Source organism: Opisthocomus hoazin, chromosome 5 (genome assembly GCF_030867145.1).
Source record: "Opisthocomus hoazin isolate bOpiHoa1 chromosome 5, bOpiHoa1.hap1, whole genome shotgun sequence".
Lineage (NCBI taxonomy): Eukaryota > Metazoa > Chordata > Aves > Opisthocomiformes > Opisthocomidae > Opisthocomus > Opisthocomus hoazin.
In genome coordinates, this window is record NC_134418.1 from 61,486,781 (window position 1) to 61,505,579 (window position 18,799).

Here is an 18,799-nt window from a genome sequence, read left to right on the forward strand (position 1 = left end):
TAAGTGACTGCGCAGGGTGCAAAGCACCACAGCCTGCACTGCCACTTCTTAACCTTCTCCACGGAGTATTTTTCCAGCGCATTCTCAGGAGTTGATTCATTCTCTAACCCAATATAAAAGTCAATACTAAACATTGTATTTAAAAGCCTAAACTACACATGGGGTATTTTACCATGGTTTTTCAAGTGCACTTGAGTTTGCCTTCTGGCTATTCTAAAGAATGAGTAACCTGTTCCAGTCCATTCAGCAACATCCACTACTCCCCCAGCCTCCGTCTCCTGTGCTAATCCCCTTTTACACACAAAAGAAAATCAGCCGCAATGTGGGAAAGAGGTTTATTTTAACCAGATACATTCCCCAGCATTTATATTTTATAGTACTCACCTTTCCAAGCAGAAAACTGCTTAGCGGTAATATGAAATGGACTGTTTTTTTAGAATGTGAAACAGGAAAGGTAACAAGATGTTCCCTTGCGTAACTTTCTATGCAAATCAGCCTTGCTCTGTTGATATTTGTTCTACATTATAACATGCAACTAAGTTATGAATTGATAAATCACAAGTCATGATAACATCATTAAAGGATGGTCACAAAACATCCTACACGTCACTGACTCAGTGACTCCACTGCCAGTTATATACAGTACTAGAAAGACAAATGCCACTCAGTTCTCCTTCAATTGAGGGATCACAATCAATCCTTCCAACTGCAGTTATTGTCTGTTTCAGAGGCCTGGCTTTATATCTTAATAATTAGATTACAGTCAATTAGGGGAAATATCCAAAACAAACCAGTCAAGAAAATGTCCAACTTCCTGGAAAGTTAATCTCCCTCAGCAAACCAAACATTTCAGCAGCATCGAAGCTCTGTTCCTGTTTAAGGAAAACAGCAACCCTATTTTCCTTGCTTCGTTCGTGATATAACGCTTATTCCTGCATTTTGTTTCCAAAAACATTACAAAGCAGGTCAGGCTCCTTTGAGGCAAATATTATTACTAGGGACAGCATTTGCTCTCTGACACAGCCCTCTGTTCAGGGAGCAGACTGAACAGAACATGCACAGGCTCTGTCGTAAACCAGACGAGTATGAAGAGTGCTGCTGCCCCAAAGAGTTGCTGATTCTAGAAAAGGGTCAGGGAAGAAAGAATTAAGACACACATGGCGAGGACTGTTGGTTTTGGACCTGAACTATGTTGTGACGAAAAAGAATTACACCATTCGTCATAACTGGGAGGGAAGACATAGGAACGCTGAAGGACAGTTTCTGGCCTTCCAACTCTCCTGAGGACCGGAGTTATCCCAGCCTACGGCGTTAACTCGGACCGCTCCCAAGAGAAAGCACAGCTGAACCTGCAGCCCACTGGCATCTTCAGTTTTCAAAGCACTCGTCCTACACTTACACACAATTTACAGACTTAAACTTTCAGTGTATAATACAAAGCACATCTTGTTGAAAATAAGTCTAAATGAATACTTAGGGGCAGGTTTTTTTGAGCAGACTGCGGGTAGGAGGCAGGGAACAGTTAACCTTTCTGTTCGTGAAGCCTGCAGCCATTGCAAGAGTGTTAAAGCTGAAGAAGTAGTTACCATATGGTGAAGCATCAGAGCTCACAAACCATCATTTTATTTCAGTGATACCGTTAACTGATCCTGCAGCTCCAGCTCCTCCCACAGCTATATCGAGCACCAATTCAACACAGCCAGAAACTGAATCTGCCCCTGATTACAACTGGGAATTTCTGTCATTAACTGTAATTCTTAAACCCTGCTAGGTACTGATAAACTTCAGTATGAACTCCGAGCTCTTCCACTCCCACAAAGCAGCAAAGAGCAAGCGAAGTGCTGCTGCTCTGTCTGTGCACCCGTGGGGAACCACACACCCCAGAGACTTCAGACATCCTGTTTTTACCTAAATACAGAAAGAAGTGCAGCGAGTCAGAACTAGCCTATCACATATATCACTGAGCAAGGCTTAACGACTGCACAGGAAGCATGGAGCAATCTCTAAGGAGGAATAACTTCTGTTCAACGTTCAGAAAATGCAAGAGCATGCTGTTTCACCAGAGGACCGTGCTTTATACAGGTGAGTGAGTCTTACAAGGATAGCAAGAAAATTATTTGCCTCTCACCAACAAATTCACACAGTAGGTACAGTACTATTAAATATTTAAGGCTACTACTTTAAGTAAGTTCTCCAGTGCAGGGAAGAAGGCGAAAAAAGAAAGAAGAAAAAAATCAGACAGACTCCATTAGATCCTAAACCAGTAAATTCTCATTTCCTTCAACATGAGTTTTGCCAGAATGAGATTAAGCTCAGGCCATATTAATTTATCTGTAAATTATTATTAATACATTTTCATGTATGTTAGCATAGCAATTTTTCCCCCTGCATCTTTAGCAATCTAACACTGGAACACATTCCTTCACTAAGAGTCCACGAGTCCTCCAACAGACGTACCACTTCAGCAGGAAAATTTCTTTCTCCTTTCATGATTGGTTGAGAATTCATCCCGCAGCAATTTAACCTTTGAGATTATACATGCTGAATAAATTTTAAAAATCACAAAATATGAACATTTGAAATGATAAGCAATGGCTTCACAAGTCGCAAGGGGAGGAATGGCAGGAGCACGAGGGTATATTGGAAGCATATTACTGAACTCAAGGGAATTTTTTGTATTTATTAGTGGATGAGAGATAAAAGGTAAAGCCTAAACTCAGAAGTCAGTCAAAGAAATTGAAAGAACATTTTTATATCAAAAATATTTTAATTTATGTTTTGCTAAGCAAGAAGTCAATGTATTTATTAATATTTACCCGCTCATACAATAATAAACGTATGAAGGTGATTACAGCCCTTCCTCATTCCCCAAAGTAGTAGACTATATTACAGTAAGCATCTGTGAATTGATACAATCTGCATCCATACACAGAGGCATGATTATGCTGCTTTAAACTACTGCTCAAAAAAGTTGTATAACGCTTACAAAAGAAACCTCAAAATCAGCTCATCAGCGCGAACACACAAAGCAGACGTTTGGTGAATCTTCTGATTTCTCTTCAGGTTTGCAGAGTTTTGAGTGGTTTTCTCTTTTACAAACTATTTAACTTCCAAGAATTAGACTTATGCCTTGCTATTCTTGATAATCGAAACATTAACATACAGCTGGAGCCTTCATCCTACCATCCAGTTAAATGCAATGCTGAGCAAGTCTGAAGTGGATCTGCAGATACAGTCACACAATAAATAGGTAGTGACTGTCTTGTGCTCCTTAAAACACATTACCACCCTCAATTAGAGATCACAGCCTTTGTCAGATGAGAAATGGTAAATGACCATGTATGAATTCCAGCCCCTTTGAATGGAATTGAAACAGGCTTGCGCACTGTCTCTCATGCAGCGCAGTCTGCTGCGCATGTGGTAACTGTTAAACCAGAGCAGCCCCCTTCTCTGCAGTTGTCACATCAAACCTACCTACAAACACTTTCCAAAATTTGCCAAATGGAAATAAGGAAAGACAGTGCTACATTGATTCCTGCATCAAAAATTGCAATTAAGAGTTCAACACTAAGCTGCACGCTATACCTTTAAATGTTTCGTGCAGGTTTTAAATTAAAGCTCTATAAAATTTATAAAACCTTTTAGCACAACACAAAGAAAGGGTCATTGGGAAAACATGCCTCTGAGAAGAATTCCAGAGCTTTACCCCCTTCTCTGTCTCCTACTTCTGACAAGCAGAAGTGATGGAGTGAACTTGGGCAGGCCAGTTCAAAGGCATATGGAAAATCTCACCAGTTCCACAAGATACAACAAATTGCTATCCACTTTGTCATGCTGATCTACAGGTAATTGCTTATCTTCAGAGCCTTTACTGATACCTGTGGTAGAATTACACATGCCATTCCCAATACAAGTTACGTTATCACATATTGAACTTACTACCAAGCACAGAACTTGAAAAAAAAAAAAGGCAAAGTAAATAAACCCTCCATTGACAAACTTTCTATGAGCTCATAATAATGAAGAGTCTCTTATCTTTATCAACAGATGCTGTCTTACCTTTATCAAGAAAAGCTGAAATGTCCCTTTCTCCTACTCAGCTCCCAAGAACAAAAGAAATGAACTCCACCCTGTGGGCAAAGAACATTTTTTCAAATGATTAGTGATATTCTGAAAGAAGGTTTAATTCATTGCAAAATAATACAGACCTTCCAATTTTGGTATGATACTCAGGTAAAAACATAATGATATCTGGAAAAAAGCCCTCTGATGGCATATAGCTAGTTATATATTTATTACATTTTTTTGAAAAGTAACATGGTAAGTGTTCTTATGAACAGCAGCCCATTGATAACAAAATATCAATAATACCACTTTGTAAGGAAAATTACATTTTTATTTCTTAGGTCAGCTTCCAAGAGAAACTGGCAGTACTGCAACCCATTGTGCGATTTTTGACCACACAGGTTTCCTTTACATCTTAATAGAGGCTCCAGAAGAATGAAATAATACGATACACATTACTAAAAATACTTCTGGATGCCCTAGTAATTCACATATCTTATAAACTAAGGATCATCGCTCCTCCCTGTTGCAACACACACAACAAACAAACACTTCCATGGGAGTAGGACAGGATTTGTATGGCAACAGATGTTACAAGTCTTAGTTAGGGTGAGATCAACAGTCTCGTCAGCAGTAGAGAGATGGAGATTCATCTATTCCGAGATGTAGCCATAAAAGCTTTACCAAAGACCTTAGCAACAGCAGTTTTGGTCAGCTGCAGAGGACTGAAGACAAAGGTGGAAAATTATTCACAGAGGCTAGAAGCAAAAAAGAAAGAAGATGGAGCATCCGCTACAGTAGGATGATGATGATGAAAGCTGCTGGAGAATGAACACATTACACGCTTTTAAGAAAAACAATTTCATGGGTTGAACAAAAGACACAAGAGCACAGAGGCAAGAAACAGGAGGACCAGAGCTTTTGCTTCTTTGGTCTTTAACTACCATTATCACACTAGAATGTGAAGCAGAAATTATTCATTTAGACAGCTTTCCTAAAATCTTTACTATGTCACTGCTTATCTTATCTGAAGTAGTTTTACATACATTAACACCAATTCAAGAGTTGCAGAATGGCTCAGTCTCATTCCTGCCCCAAAGAGTGCCCAAATATTTATCACTTCCTTCACAATACTGGAACAGCTAGAAATTTTGCAAGGGCATAAATACAACTGACTTGCTGATAATGGCCCGATTCAAGTAGCTGCGCTTGTTCCTACAGCAGTTTTGTTATTCTACAGTTGTCATATTCTGTTGTTTGAAAGGAAAAAATAATGTTGTTTGTTATTAAAGAAAATACGCAACTATAATGACATAGCCAATTCACAATGTACAGTACAGTTTCCCTTTTTCCAGGATAAAACAAAATCTCCATGCATTTTGTTCACACTAGTTCTGGGAACGTTCATGTATAGAACAAACTACTGAAGTGAGTTGCGAACATTTGGGTTTTGCTCCTAATTAACAGCTTTTAATGGTGAATACATCTTCCCTAAAATACCTGTAACACTGGCAACTTGGGAGCCCTCATGTATCCATAACATATATTTCAACTTAGATTAAAAGTCAGAAAAATTTCTGACTTCACTCCCTATAGTCACTGGAGGGATTTTGAAAGCTTCCTTTTTAGTTGCTGAGCTTCTTCATAGGGCCCGAATATTGGGGATTCTGTCCTTTCATAGGTAGCCACTTGTGCACGTAAGGTCATATCTGTTCTGAAATACTAACTTAAACAGTTTTCATATATCCTAGAGGTTTGTCTGGTGCTTACACAAAGCTACAGGTAAGAAAGCTTTGGTTTAACAACTTAATTTCAATCCACTTTATATCAATGTTTCATCAGAAATTTTTTTTAAACAGCGCATGTTTAACACAGCAACTCTCACCAATATCAAAAACTTTCTCAAGTTAGTAAACATTCAACAGCTGACTCTCGTGGTCTCTTCCAAACATTCACCCAGATCTGCTTCCCTCTCTCGTCCCCCTGGCTCCTGTTCAGAGGAGAGGGAGATGCACGACTCCTGCAACATCACTTTGGGACCAAACAAATCCAGCCATTGTCAAACCAGGCTTCACGAGATGACCTGCCTGGCAGCCACTCAGGGCTATGGTGAAGGGTTGCTCCTACAAGCTTCTCTACAGTGAGGATCCCACCCAGTAAGGGACATAAACCTCTGATTTCAAAGTAACAGGGATCATAATCAAGGCACAGCAATTTCAGGATTAAAACAAAAAACTATTATTTATAACTTTAATACTAATTTAAACTCTACTCTGTAGTCTACATTAAAGTAAACTGCTTCCAGAGCAAAGGTTTTAGGTTTATAAGAAAATGACTTAGGAGCTAAAAAGTGATTTGCAGTAAACAGTAATGACTTCAGCTTCTATCTGAAGGATGACCAGTTTTAAGTAAACCTAGCTCCATCCTTCATTCCCCCAGAGCACCATTTGTACCTTCTCATAGGACATCTGTGGTGGAGAAGAACAGTAGTAACATCCACAGTCACATGCAACTCAACTCCGATTTCAACTGCATTCACACCTGAGACGGTGGTGGAAAGCAGACAGAAAATACCAACTTCATGCCCATGTACAGAAAAATCTGTTCCTGAACAGAAAAGGCAAAAGTTTTGGATAAGCATGCCACACAGTTGTTTGAACTTCCCAGTTTCTGCTGTCAAATGCTTATGTAAGGAGTCATTCGTATTTGTTTGACTGTGTCCTCTCACACAGTTACGAGGGATGAGGATCTGATTTGGAGGTTACAATTTACGTAAGCAGTTAAATGTCCATCATACTCTTCTGGAGAATTTTAAACAGGATTGTTGGTAGTAAAGAATGACAGCTCCTTCCCTTCAGCTCCCACAAAGGAAGAATAACGTACTTCTCTTCATTTCGCCACGTTCAACAACAGGCAGAACATGATAGGGACATTTTCATATGATCTTCCTGTTTTCTAGAATCCCTGGAAAATGTTTTCCTGGTCTTTTTCACTCTTTTTCTTATATCCACCCTGCAGAGATCAGGGCCTGATCTTGAACAGGTACACCCTACAAATGAATGCCCCCAAAAATCACAGCACAGACTCTCCAGCTCAAAATAATAATTTCCACTAACAAACAGCCTTCAAGCATATGATTTCATTATCTTATTTTTAAAGTATTCTCGATGAAGAATTTTCCCATGCTAAGCTAATGTTAAATACACAAACAGTGATACACTCACTACAGACAAGGCAGATCTCTATTCCTGCTCTAGCCATGACACTGCATGCAAGCTTCCAGCTTCTAAAAAGCACGTCTTCTTATTTGAAAATGCTTTCCACTCTCTCCTTAATCCACATAAATTTTTTATTTGTGATCTAGAGGAGATGCCTATCAAACACATGTTTCAGCCAGCATTTGGCCATATATTACCTGTATGGGCCGGGTTAAAATGTAAAGATTTTTCATCATTTTATTATCCAAAAGACAGAAAAGCCTAGAATGACCAAGAAAAACAACACATAAAAAATAAGAAGTACAATTTATGCTGCGCTTTAGCGGACCAATACAGCACCAATATGACATCCATGTGTCTGATCTCAGAATTGGTACATAACCAATACAGGAGCCAAAGAGGTAAACGACCATTAAAGAGTGAAGACAATTCAGTTAGCACTTGCTCTGATTTAAATACAAAATACTCGTAATTGTCAGCTGATTTATCATTCCTCTTAAACCCCACAAGAACATAGACAGAAACTTAAACTTAACACTGGCTGACACAATCTGGGATTTCACAAGTAAGCTGATACTACGGCAATAAAAAGCTGGGAAACACTGAAGTAACTATTAAAATGTCCTGTTTCGTAAGATAAGGAAGCTTTATGCCACAACTGATATTTGTTTTGACTTCTTAAATGAAGCTAAATAATATTTTCATCATTCTGTCACAGCTCTTCCAGAAGGAGTTCACCCGCTCAGAGAACCCACGGCATGAAGCGGAACGAGGACCAAAGGCTCGGCAGCCACTAACAGGAAGGTGCCCTTTCCCCCTACTGCCATTTGTCAGCCTTGCAGGCAAAAGCTGAGAGAGAAGCACAGATTGGAATAATTACACATATAGTTTGGGGCTAATTAAACAAATCACTTAAAATCAAGGGTATTTAAAATCTATGGAGAAAATTAACAGATGCCATCAGAAAGTTTCTAAGGGAGACAGATTAAAGTGCTACAGCATGAGAAATATGAGAAATATGACATTTCATTTGATGCAGCCTTTCTGAGACAAAAAGGCTTAGCCCTTAATAGAAACAACTATAAAACTTTTTTTGTAACATACGTAAACATAATACATATAAATGTAGTTTGACTGTAGAAACCCAGGTAATTCTTCCGCACATCAGTTTTCATCACTGGCTTCTGTTCTCAAATTACACAATGTTATGATAGAATGAAATCAATTTAATGCATTTGCAGTTGTCTGTACCTACCAAATTTATTAGGGTAAAACATAACTTCAATACAGACAAGAAGGTGAGTAGGCACATCATTCTAACTCCAAACAGACAAAAAAAAATTCATCTGAAACTGAATCGATTCCTCCCTTCCCATTAGACTACACGACTTCATAATGAGGCAGAATCCCACAAGATACCAGTTTTGCTAAGATCTGGGCAATTTTAAGCTTGTAATTTTAAAGTGGCCCATCAGGGAGACAAGGAGAAGTCTCTAAGCAAAAAAAAAATAGAGCAGAAGATTCAGCAAAACATCTGAATTGCTGAACCTTCAGCTGAGGAGAAGTGAATCTTTGGAAAGACACGGTCCTAGCAGGAAGGCAGCCATCAGTGACTTAAACTGTGAACTCTTCTGTCCCACACACAGTGGGCAAGATGCTGATCCACCACCTTAAATTCACAGATATAGCTAAACTTTTCTCCATCGCTTTCCTAGGTTCTCTATGGCTGTCAGCGTTCAGGTTATCAGGAAAAAACATGACTCTTTCTTACGACACTCTTAAATTATTACAGAAATAAAACTACCTCTGCTTTGCCATACACTCATCTATTTTGATGCATTTCTGTAAGGCGTTATTACTGCCTATTTTCTGTACTTACTGTGCTGCAAATCAGTGCTGAGACATTTTCCAAGGTGAGGGCACAAAAAAACCCATCAACTCCACAGGAGATCTCCTGCGCAATGAAGTCCTTGTCTTGCTCATGCCTTCCCACACCCACACGTGATACACTTTCCCTGCCTACGGCTCCGTGCCACTCGGGCATTCACACACTGAGCCTCCTTTGCTCACTATTAGAATGACAAGAGCCTAGCTAAACAGCCAGTATGAAATCTGATCCATTTGTTTTCAGCTGAAATCCACCAAAAAAAAAAAAGAAAAGACATTTCAGACTGTCTTTTGGAATAATAGACTCAAATATTTTCCTAGTATGGAAAGACCAAACTCCGCCCTTCCAGTCTGAAAAGTCTCTGCAAAGAACAACAGCAGTTACATTCCCAGAGTTACAAAGAGCATGAGGAATTTGGCTTCAAGTATTTGCTGCAACTGTTCCCGTAGCACACAAGTACCACAAATCAGATGCTCAAGAAGAAACATTTAATTCATAATTCATGAGACCAGGGCAGATTTATCCCAGGATTAATGGGATACAACACAATCATAAATGAGTGAGATGACAAGGGCTGTCATTGCTTGGCACTGGAATTGATTCTGGTTGTAGTTTTTCTGTGAGTTTAGGGAGGTTTTGGGGGGATTTTTTTTGTCTTTTTTTTTTTTAAAGCAAATTATAGATTTTTCAGTTGCATAAATCTTTGATATTCAAAGGACTGATAAACACCTTCACTGTATAATTAATAATCCACTCAGCTTCAAAGGATTTTAATGCCTTCCTATCAGCAGAAATGCAGTAACATTGTACTTGTTCCCACTTACTTCATGGAAAAGAAACCAAGAAACTAAACAAATGTAATCGCTTAAAACAAAGTCAACTTTTAAAGATTTTCTACAAAGTTTGAGTACAAACAAAATGAGACAGTACAAATACCCCTTCAGTCTACACAGCTCTATTGAGACTAATCAGAGTTGTCAATATTAGAATGCTGTATTCTAGCCAGTCGTGAAATTAATACTTGAGATATTCTACTGGGTTTTTTTAACTCCGAAGTAGAGGAGAAAGGGCACTAGAAAAATCATGTGTGTTGACATTATGAGTCATCTATTTATACTTTTTAAAGTAAGTACCACGATTAGTCTGAGGCAGGTAAGTTTAAAGGAAGAGTCAGAAAACACATTTCAAAAGGGCTAAAATTAAGAATGTAACTGTGGCTTCCACCTACACGTCACAAGTGGAAATTCATTTCCAGTCTCAAGCACAGACTGGGCCCCAAAGACCTATTTTGTTCTCTACATACAAACTGGCTGGCACTATTAGTAGAAATGCTGGGCCTGTGTTGCTACATTTTCCACATGGAACTTATGGAGAATTTTAGTAGAGAAGTTGAAAGGAGCACTAGGCTACAGACCACAAAGGAGAGCACTCGGTGCTCCCTGAAAGTGACATCAATGCCTGCACCAAGGCATGTTTGGGAAGACAGAACGTGAAACTATAAGATGCTGATGACAAACGTGCGTATGTATATTTGAGAACTAAGAAGAGAACTAAAGCCACTGCGGTCACTCAGCGCGTGTACCTGGCTGATGACACACAACCTGCAGATGCTGCTCCCAAGGATCCCGAGGGCCACGCATTGCCCACCTCCTCCCACAGCTGGCATGCAGGGTGCAAGCAAGACTCCCAGGACAGTGGTCCAAAGAGGAACTGTAAGCCCAACCCATTCTCCTTTCTGAATGCAGGCTCTGCATCATAACATGACATCCACCCAAAACAGGTCGATGGTCTCCTAACGGACCCATCTTCTCAGCTTAATTTGTAACTCGGTGTTGATACTGTAGGCCAGAATCACAGAATGCCTATTCAAACAGAAAAATATTTATCCAATACAAGCAAGCGTCTAAATAATTTCTGGGTGTGCCTCTGTAAATTCAAAACTTACTACATTGAAACAACAGGATAACATCACTAGTGAAATCTATGTTAGTATCTACCCACACACCATAGCTCCAATGTGAAAGAAATACCTATAATGGGAGGTTACAAAAAATGTTACATAACTTGGATTTTTATTCTCTTTTTTTAAATAAGAATAATAAAATACTTAAATAGAGAGTGAGAAACACCCACAGGAGATAGAATTACAGGTCATTTCAGGCTGATGCAGTGAAAAACAAGGAAGCGAATGCATTCAGCATAAAAATCAGAGTAATTTCTTATTTACTACATGATGTACTATCACCATTTTAAAGAAGGAATGAGATCTATTCTCTCCTATTTTCAGGCTTCCTACAGAAGCTCTCCGCATTTCGCATTAAAAAGACCAATTCACCACATACTGTAAACAAACTATGGTGAATTGGGGAGGGGACAGGGACACTGAACTCCTTTCTTAAAGGACACAGGCAAGTTGTCACATTAAGCTACAAGAGAAATGACACCCAGATCTTCTCCATTTATGAACAGACTTCACTGCCTTGAATAAAGGAGAGAAAAAGGGTGGCTTTCCATTCACAACTTGGAATATGGCGTATCATGCAATTTCAAACTAGATGGCCAAAAGCAAACGAACACACATGTGGAAACTGGTAACTCGACAAACATTGCTTGCTTGATAAAACCTCACAGCAGTAGTAAACCACTGGAGTACAAAGTCATTTATGAACCAATGGTTCAAACGGAAAAAATGCACTTCACTGCAGCACAAAGCAAGTTATTAATTCACTGCAGTAGAAAGTAATTTATGAATTGAATCTTGGAGCATGTTTCCTTTTGCTTTCGTTTACTTCAGAGTTGAACATTCTTAAATTATATGGGCTGCATACTAAATAACAATCATAGGTGTTATGTGTGTATACATTGTATAGGTGTCAATAAATATATACGGAAATTGTATAAAGATTGGGAATGATTAGAAGCCTTATACCATGGAAATATTGCATAGACATGAAGAGTGCATAACATTACCCTGGAATAATTAAGGGTCAGAAGATCAGCCCACGCATGCAGACCTTTCCTCGAAACAAGGTTACCGCAGTGACCTCTTCAGAACTGCCTGCCTCCTGGTGTATTTTTTGCCCATCTCTGCTCCAGGTCTTCTGTGTGGTTGGAATTCCACAGATGGTCCCCACAGCCCTGAAAGAAATGCTCTTTCCAGATGAATTCCCCAGAACAGGCCTTCATTTCTTAGACAGCAGGGAGATACTTTCCAGAAACTCATGATTCCCAAGGGCTCCACATTTGGCTAATACTTAATCATTCCATAATCTTAGAAAATCTGGGAGAAGTTTAAAAACGTTTTCACAAGGCACCGATGTTCTGATAAATGCTGGAAGCCCTCTGACCAGCATGTGATAACTGTACATTGCAGGATTTGGTTGTCCCTGCTCATTGTTTCAATATGAATAGCATACTCTTCATAAAGTCTATGCTAATATGCTTCTGAAGTTTTAGACAACTGTTTTAAACATGGTATTCTAATGTCTTCTAATAAACACACAGATCAGTCAATAGTCCCATACTACAGACTCTCCATTCTCTTACTGTTTTATTATCACATTGGTTGTTGTTAATGATTTGCTAAGTTTATGTTCCTTCAACCACAGCCTCTGTGTTTCTCAAAGCTCCTTAAAATTTACTTAAGTAATGAAAGACCTTATGACACAAAGATAAAAGGAAAGATATTTCAGTACATAATTTCCCAGCTGAAGTGTCAAACCTCAACACACACAGTTGCACCCATAAGAGCTCTTTGTGCCATCACATTATTACAACGATACATACACACACACCCTTTGGCAAAAATAATCCACATTTATCGCAGATCATTTTCATTCAGATCCCATGTTCAGCAGTTCCTTTTCCAGGATTTCTGCTTGCATCTCTGGTGAAATGCTGTAATTCCTGCCTTGAATCTTCATTCTACAGAAAGGGCAAAATACAGATTTCTTCCTTAAAATAAATTTGGTATAATTAGTAACAGACGAATTGCCATAAAGAAATATGTTGCATCCTCTCTGTACACAGACATATCTCTCATACATGCTAAGTGGACTTACTGAGCATGTTTATCAGAAAAGAGATGAGAAATCCTGTAACTCAGATGATACAGAAATGTATATATATAAGGAATATCTTTAATTTCCTACATTAGTATAATGCTTCAAGGGGAAGTCATCAGAGGTAAAAATGAATAGAATAAGAATAAAGGAAATCTTGATTTAATAATTGATTTTTAATCTCCTTTACATTTATACTTTACTGACTTTAAAAAAAATAAATCTCATTTTCACTGGCTGCTGTAGCCACTGAAACAAACATTAACTCTAAACCAAATTGAAACAGGATTTTAAAATAGTGAAATAGCTCGCTAAAGATACCTTATGCGAGTGGTAAAATGGGTTTATCCAAATGCTCTTTGATTCAAAATAAACTTGTTGAATAAAGAATTTTGTACAAGAAAGGCTTATACTAACTGTGGGTCAGATTTTTAAAGGTTTCAGTTCACTGCCCCAAAGCCTTCCCAGTATCTTCACAGAGGATGACCATCATCATGCGCACCTTAAAATAGGATTCTGCTGAACAACTGACAAAGCAATAATGAATATATTAAGCTGGCACCTGCTTAGATTTTTAAACAAGCCATGGTGAGCTACTGCTCCTTAATAACACCACTGCACATTCCTCCTCACCTGTGTGAAGCCCTTGGATGCTGCCACTGGTAGAGGCTGCAGGAGGAGGACTGCAAAGGGCTCACTGAAAGTAACCCAACCGAAAATACTTCCACACCAGTGAAACGTGGTAAGAATCTCCCTACTCACACCCACCATATTATCTAACAAGATCAGAAGATTTCAAACTTTCCTCTAATTCTAAATTTGTTTCCTGTTAAAGATTCAGTTTCTGAAAATCATGCCAGTAACTGTTCAGCACTTGTTTTCCTTCAACAATCAAAATTCAAGTTGCTTCAAGGGCAATGCATTACTCTCTTTTTAAAGAAACACAACAAATCAAATTGTAAAAGGCAGTTCACTCTTAAGTGAATGTTTTACTTAAAATACTAGAATTACCACCAATCCTGAATCTTTAAAGAAGATTAAATACTCTACTTCTGCTGTACCACTCCCCATGCTTATAGACTTTTTTTTTATTTTTACCTTTCTAGTCAATTTTGGCAATGCAGACAGACAAATTATTTTTATTAGTTTCCTCTGCTTCCATTGTAGCTGACTCAGGCTTGATTTCAAATGTCTGCAAAATATATTTGTTGTCTGGAGACAAATCTCCACACAGATTTCTTTTTCAACTTGTTTCCTTGGAAGGTGATGGAATCAATTCTATTACTGTTATTTTCATAAAAATCAATAGAAGTTCAAAGACTACTGTTTTGTTTTAAATAGAGCCAGCCTTTGAAATTCAACTACCTGCCAGTGGTCTAAAATGCCTTTCTGAGCAGTTCACATAACATAGCAAGTAATAAACATAAGGAAAAACTTCAGCAAGCATGAAAAGATAGGAAAACACCCACATGCCATTGCAGCCTGTTTCAACCCACACATACAATATAAATCAAGCATAAAGTAGCAGTAGCTTAACTAATTCTATTAATCTCTATGAGTAAGCATTTCATTTGGCCATTTTCACATCCTGTAATTATTCCAGAGGAAACGCAGGTTAAAGGTTCAACTAGCACTTAAAATGTCTCCTAAAGCATAATTGTATCTACAAGACTTAGCCTGTGGGTAAAATTAGGAAACCTGTAACACAAAGCATTTATTTTTCTCACATACACTGTGGAGTCCAATTATTCCAAATAATTTCCTTTTTATTATTACTACTAAGTTCTATGCAAAGTGTATCTCAAAAGGAAAAGCTATCTGCAGTCTGCACAATTTGGGCCATGAAATATTATTATTTACTTATAATAAACGGTTAAAACAGAACCATGAGCTCCCTCTTCAAGTTCACTCAAAGGAAGCATCACAAAAGCATAGTCACAGCCGTAGATTGCTCGATTCAGCAGGGGATTAAAATAGGGGATCATTGCAACAGCTCAGGCATCAAGAGCAGCCTTGTTTGTGAAATGGAAAAATACGGTTTCACACAAATACAAAACACCTATTTGCTTTTTCATGGCTTGTTTTCGGAACAGAAACTCATTTTCAAAGATGGGAAAAGAGCCTACAAACTGTGCATGTTATGAAGTACCTGTTTAGATAAATTATGCTCTTAGGAAAAACAAAAAAAATATAACTTCATAAATTGAAATTGCCTGGCATACAGTGAGAAAAGGCTGGGAAGAGGTGAGCACTCAAACAGGCAGGTAGATAACATAGTACAATGACAGAATCTTGCAACTCTCATCTACGCAGTCCTCTTACCTACTTCTTCCTATTAAATATGCATAATGAGTGCCATATGCAGTACACATTAACTTGAAACAAAGATATTAAATCGTATTAATTTGCCATTGGCAATTTATAAGACACATAAATAAAAGGCTATTTGTTTGCTATTATCAACAAGGCTCTGATTTTGCTCAGTTACGGCCTCTCTTTGATTTTTGATTTGAAAACATCAATGGGAGGTGTTCATAAGGAAGTCTGTAAGCACCAACTCAAAGTCTGGGTCCTGAAAAACAACTACTTCACTACTTATTGCAAGTGGTGCAATTGATGGAATCTGTCAAGCAAGTTCCAAGGTTTTGGTTACAAAAAATACGCTACTTGAAACTCATGAAAAAGAGATTAATGTTAAAAAAAAAAAGCTCTCAAATTAGTAAATACTAGAACTAAGGCTGTTCATGAAGCACGAATTCAAACCTCTTCTACATCTTCAGTGTAATGGCTTTGCTCAATATTACAAAGCAAGCCATCTCATGCAGCCAAGAAAAGAAACAACAAACACCAATGCTCCCGTGACCTGTGCAATGTTTTAAGCCAAAATTCTTCTTCTCTTTTAAACCTTTATTTTGTTCACTGTTTATCCTGTTTTAGGTGATACAAAAGTCTAAGATATCACTGTACCACAACCCATAAAAAGATTCTATAAAAATGTGGAAAAGGGAGCTTCATAACATACCAAATTCAACACTGACCTGCTGCAGTGTCAAGCTGAAACTTAAATCCAAACCAAAATGACCATAGCTATCGACTAATAATTTTGGTTTACACAAAGTTGCCCATTATTTATTTTTAAAAACATTCCAGTTTAACTAAAAAGCCCCCAAATCACCCTAACTGGTTTTGACATATTTTTAGCGTTATCCCTATGTTTTCCTTTCCTTGGCAATTTTTCTTCAGAGTTGCATTAACATCTCGCTCACCAACACAGATGGCTAATGGATCTGTATAGGTATCTGCCAAAGGCAGCAAGCACTAAAATACAGGCAACAGAACAAAGGCCAAGATGTTTTACATTTCAGGCACTCTTCCTAACCATTTTGACCTTCCAACATCCAGAGCTACAATGAGATGGGAGCATCTTAAAAGGATTCCCCAAGTATCTTCTACCAGATAAAACATAAAACTGTATCTATTCAGAAAGATACCTCTTTGCCACTAAACATAGTCTTCTGATTATTTCTCACTTAGTACAGTTTCTATTGATGACATCTAGGGGATGGAGAGGGAATGGAAATAGCAAAATATTTCTCCAGTTCCAGTGCTGGGAAATGGTGTTCATCAGTTCATGTAACAGCAGGTAACTCCAAGGTCTCCCTGACCTTTCAGCACTATGGGGCAAGCTTTACACAAGGACTAACTGTTCTCATGCAGTTCCTGCACTGTACAAGGTACTAATCTTTTTATTAACACTTGACATTCAGGTCTTCTTGTTCTACTTCTTTTTTCCAGAGGAAACTATGCGTCGCTGATGTAATCCCAGCACAGCAATACGGCATGAGATCCTGCCCCAAACACAGGTCTGGCTTTTCAGTTCCTTCCTCTTCCTTCTTCAGTATCTTAGTGACCCCCTAGACTGGAAACGGACATCGACTCTCTGCATCAGTAATCCGTTCATTTTGAAGGTAACATTGGTCATCTTTTATGAGCCGTATGTGAAAGGGCTGGGCTTAAACATTTTGCTTGCTGGGAAGAGTCAAGCTCTGTTCGTTTAGCAGGAACACCAGAAGCAGGTTAGCTTTAAACGGTAGATCTGCCTATATTAGGCTTGAGCTTTCCTTTTCTCTTTCTATTCTAGTACTAGTGAGTTGCTACATCCTACAAAGATCCACATTAGTGTTGCTGAACACTAACGAGTCCACTGCAAGCATTCACTGCTTGGTTTTCCCTCCCTGTCAATGCAAGAGGAGCTCCTGGGTCATATCATAAGTTTGCAAGGGATGAGCTGAAGTCAATGCAGATGATGCGAATTATTCAAGCATTCCAAACATGTCTCTTCTCAAACATCACTCAGTGTATCTAAAGTTAAAATGTATTTTTGAAGAGACGGGCACATGGTAAAAAGAAAAAGAAGGTTAGATGGAATCAGGGTGGATTCAGACATCTCTAGCAACAGACCTTATTCAGCATGCAAAGAATTATAAATTGAGTGCTATTTTTCTAAAAGCATAAGACATCTGCAAAACTTGCGTAACAAAAATAGTGTTCAATTGACAAATGCGAGTATCACAAGCATGCTGATATCTAAAATTCAGAAAAACACAATCAGTTAGAAATCAGCACTAATCTAAATCAAGGTGCACAATACTGGTGAGACAGTTATTGAAAACAATACAAAAATGTATGCATAGTCAAATACAAATTTTGCTTTTTGTTGAAGGGAAGTATGACAGCATGCACTTGTTGTTTATGACCACCGCTAATGAAAAGGTGTCAACGCAAGCCCACTTGTGAACTCTCCACGCTGCTCAGTAGAAAGAAGCTATGGCCCTGATTCAGCAAGCACCTACTTTTGCTGGAACATGTTACCCACCTTGAAAGTTCAAAGGAATGTCTCACCCAAAATGAGCCGTCAGCCTACAACAACATTTCAACACTTGAGACTAAAACGGGTACCTAAAAAAAGCCACACCAACACTAAATATTTTGTTTGTGAAGTAGTGTGATGTATACTTCCAGATGGGGAATAAAGTTCGTTGTTATTTTTGTCACATACAGCCTGTCATAGCTCAGGAACTACCCACTAGAGTAGCTATTGGCCATGGGATTTCCATCGCTGCAATTGGCAGGCAGAGTTTAAACCAATGGCCCATCTGTTTATGACAGACGCTCGGCACTGCTGATGGCAAGGCATGGCTTTCTCTGTAAGCAACAACGGTTACTTCAGCTTTCTGCACAGGGGTCCTGCCCAGCAGGACAAGTATAAAACAGCACCAACTTATCACATATCCAGTATATCCTACATTTCTCTTCCACAAGAACAGCACTCTGTCAAAGGCTAGTGCTCAACCTATTTGTGCAATATGGAACAAAGAAAACAACCACCTGGGAATTAGCTATACAGCTTTCATACCAACTCCAATTATTGCTAGGAAGGGGGGGTTGAGTAAATTAAATGCTTACATATAGTTATTAGCTCTTTGGAAACATTAATTTATCTAGAAGCATCAAACCTCAAAACCCAATCAACTCTCTTCATCAAAATACATGGAATTCCAACAAAG

General features: G+C 38.5%; 1 protein-coding gene across 3 annotated transcripts in view; it reads right to left on the reverse strand.

The window, feature by feature from the left end:
- The window catches only part of BMPR1B (bone morphogenetic protein receptor type 1B), a 259,241-nt gene that overhangs the window by 203,874 nt on the left and 36,568 nt on the right, over nt 1-18,799 (reverse strand). For 2 of the 3 annotated variants that reach the window (XM_075421483.1, XM_075421485.1), the window contains exon 2: nt 4,060-4,130. The exons of the other annotated variant lie outside the window; for it this stretch is intronic. The gene's annotated coding sequence lies outside the window, so the exon portion shown is untranslated. The remainder of the gene's footprint in view (nt 1-4,059; nt 4,131-18,799) is intronic. 3 annotated transcript variants of the gene reach the window in all.